The following is a 4198-nucleotide window of genomic DNA, read 5'->3' on the forward strand; positions in this document are numbered from 1 at the left end:
TCCTCTATCTCTATGCCAAATTGCAATGCTCCTTACGCTATTAACTCGTTCTCTTTCTGCATTTTCCACTCGATCACCACTGAGTTTGTTTTAGCATTGCCTTGTTGCCCGGATAAACGGCGGTGGTTAAGAACCGTATGTCTTCAATTTATTTTTTAAGGAAAATGATTTGATAGGGCTGCAGCCCTATCGAAATAACTAAAGCTTCACCTAATAACTCATGAAAAATTGTAAGTCAAGCATTGAAAAAAACCCTTTACATCGATCATCTTAACTTAGACATTATGATTGTGAAAAACATTTGTATTTTAAACCTAAAAAATAATATATATGTCAAAAACTGATCTAGACCATCCATTTTGTCCTAAAAATAAGTGTTTCAAAAGTTCTTTCAAAACAAGGATTTACGGTAAGGCTTTATTTAGTTTACATAGAGCCTAGGCCTTATAGAAACTTCTTCCTATTTAAAAACACCACCATGCCCTGAGTGCCCCTGCAACTCAAGACCCGCCTCAATATTAGCATGATCCCTAGCCTAGACTTTAACCATAAAAAGAAATCGAGTAAATGCTACTTCAAATTGGAAAAATTTCATACAAGTCAACTATATTGTTGAAGTAGGATGCACCTAAAAAATTATTTAGAAGAGTGTTTGAAAGTTGGAAAATCCTCCAATTTGATCATCTCAACCTCAAGATGTATAAATATAGAAAAAGAATTTCAAATTTTAAATATAGTACATCTTGTAACAAATTATATGCACTATTTTTGAAATTTTAAATTTCATAACTAGAGATAAATATAGATTTTTGAGGTCATTGTGAGGTTTCTACACTTGAACTACATATCTAAACAAATTTTAGAGAAGTACCTTACTTCTACAGCATAAGGAGGGTGCCTTATACAAACCTCACTCCTTCAAATTTTACCAAAAGTTGTAGCTTTTTTAGAATCCTCAACATGATCCTCCCAAACTCATTTGAAAATAAATAAACAAACACACGATTTCATGTCTTAAATGGAGTGCATTTGTAACACAAACTTTTCATTTTTAAGTGTTTTTAAATGTTTGTACTATTCTTGAAGTCTCAAATTTTATAAGAATTTTTAACGTCAGGACCGTATTTTCCAGCATGCTTCCAAAACTGGAGTGCCTTTTTCATAAAACTCAAGGCCTTATATAATAAGTCAACATCCTTTATAAAACAAAATTTGATAAAAATGAGGGTCGCTGGTACAATTTTTTTTTTCCTTTTTTGTTTTTGTTTTTTACTCAAAACTATTTGTAGTTTTCGTGGAGTAAGTGACGAAAGGAAAGGAATGATAAGAAACGAAACTTCTTTTCCTTTTTTTTTAACTCAAGAACTTTTTCTCAAGGAGGAAGTAATGGATAATCATTTGTAGTTTCGTGGAGTCCAATTGACAACTAAGGTTGATGAAATGAATGAGACACTTCCTCCATCTATAAATGAGTTTTTAGCTTTTCTTCGAGCTCTCTCATTTTTCTCGGATTGCAAATACCATCAGTATAAAATAATTCAATGTTTTAAAAAATGCCGGGTCGAAACGAAATTACCTAGTCTGTCTAGGGAATCATTCAACCTGTTTCAGTTCCCCTAATATCTCAAGGACCAGTCGAGTCTAGAAGGGACCAATGGGTCTAAACAGTAAAACGATGATTCCTTACTATGGAACATGCCGTAATATCTCAAGGACCAGTCGAGTCTAGAAGGGACCAATGGGTCTAAACAGTAAAACGTTGATTCCTTACTATGGAACATAATTAGCATGTCGAGGAATATCAATATATCGGCTCACAATAAAATAAAAGATAAATCATTTTTATTTTAAAATGTAGGATGAAAAAATAAGGTAAAAAACATGGATTGGCAAAAATACTTTATGTAAATATATCGCAAATATATCGGACTAGGCTCAAAAAATTGTAGTGTAAAAACATGGATACATTAAAAATTTTGAAATTTTTAAATTCTAAAAAATAAAAAAATATCAAAGCCATCAATAACTAACACATCCATAAAAACTTTACTAAACTGATATAATGAAGTCAATCAATTTAAATATCTCATGACTCTCATCCCATCATCCAATATTAATTACAAAATTCACTAGAAAGATTTAAAATTAAGCATAAAGCATGGTCAAGTCACCAGAATTAATAAAACAAATTAGGAGATTGGGAAAGTATAAGCCCCAAGTCATGTAGTCATGCGTCATCATCATCACCATGGTCATCATCATCTATGGAGGTGCCATGATTTTCCATCTCTTTAGAAAAATTTTCCGACAGTGAACCAAAATTTGTTCAAGATTAATTACATACAATCGTGCTTTTGATTTTCATGATATGCATTCATCATCTTCGAGTTCACTCTTATGGAAACTAAGTCAGTTAATATAGTTGGTGTCAACTTATTTTTATATTTTAATTTGTGTCGTCTCAAAAGCTCTCCAATTTCTTTTGCACACTGATAAGTTATATGGTTGACTCAAAATCCGAATAGCAGTTATTTGTACCAGTGGAATGTTTTCTCCACACACTTCCCAACAAACTCCTACAAAATGAAAAATTTAAGCCACATATTCAATATACAATTAAAAGTAAAAAAAAATTTATTTTTTTCAAATACTAAAAAAAAGAATAATACAAGAAGATATAATAAACAAATATACAATAAGATACTTATAATGATGAGCTATTGACAATAGTCTCATTGCAATACCATCGAATATATTTAGATCCCGCGTATGGTATTTCAATAACTCTGAAAAGAATACATTGTTTTGTTCTGTTTGGATCATTGTATCTGAATTCAAGTTAACGACAGACTTCACTTCAGAATTATCAAATTTAACAAACCCTACCATACATTAAAGATAGTTAAAGAAAAGACGCAACAACATGAATCGGGTGAATTATATTTCTTTTCATTATTTTTAAAGATCTTCAACAATTTAAGATATTTAAATTCCTTGTCATTACAATTCCTCTTTAGTGCTTCCATTGCCTTTTACATTGATTCATATAAATATCTCATGGTTGACCCCTCACTATTTACTAAATGAAGCACCCTAATAAGGTGCTCTATTATGATGATTGTATCTATCATATCATTCCAAAATTTTTAGTTTTGAATTATTTTTATGATATTTTTCTCATTTTTACTCTTCTTATAATTCATAGCTTTCCACTCAGATGATGTAACAATCTATCTCAAACCCTCTTCTACATGCAATATAGATTGAACCATCAAAAAGTTAGAAGCAAATCTAGGTTTACCATTCTTTATCACTTCCTTTCCATTTGTGTGATTTCTCATTAAATCTAAAACAATTGTCCACTGATACATAAAATCTACTATTAACTTAGAATCCTTAATGACATTTTCTACCCAAGTGACATCAATGTTTTCTTAAAACAAATCTAACCCTTAGACAACACATCGTGTTTTATGAATATGAGGAAATATTGATTATATAAGATCACAAGCAAGCACATAATTTGATCCATTGTCAGTCACAAGATGAGAAATATTTTGTGGCTTCTAACTCCTCAATGACTTTAACAAGCATCTTTTTAAGAAATAATCTAGTTATTTTATACTCAAATACCTCAAATGCATTTATAAAAATCGATCTCTTCTAACAAGATGCAAAAAGATTGAGGAATGGCTGGTTTTACATATCCGACCAGAGAACTGATATGAAAGTGTATCCAGATTGAACCCATTACTCTTTTGTTGAAGCTACATATGTATTAACTTCTATCATAAATTCTTATACCAATTTAGTACAAAGAGATGAGTAACTTTGTAGTATGTAACCTTCACCAAAATTGATACATGCATTTACCATATTAATGAATGACTGTGCATTGATAACATCAAAGACAATATTATTCATGATAAATGCACGTACAACTTATTTGTCAACAAAATCTTTATTTTTCTTGTTCAACAATGATGGTAAAGAACTTTGTTGTAAATAAGAACGAGTAGAAGACGTAACAAGTGATGCATTAGGATTACCTATGCCTAACAAAATTTGATCAACATTTTGAGTATATGATGTAATTTTGTTCTTCTTCTTTGAGGGCTTAGAAAATGCCTCATGTGTCGCACATACAACCAAAACATGTACATCATCAGGTACTTAAGGGCAAGATTTTATATGATTC

Source organism: Amborella trichopoda, chromosome 13 (genome assembly GCF_054954075.1).
Source record: "Amborella trichopoda isolate Santa Cruz 75 chromosome 13, AtrichopodaSantaCruz75HAP2 v2.0, whole genome shotgun sequence".
In the NCBI taxonomy this organism is placed as follows: domain Eukaryota; kingdom Viridiplantae; phylum Streptophyta; class Magnoliopsida; order Amborellales; family Amborellaceae; genus Amborella; species Amborella trichopoda.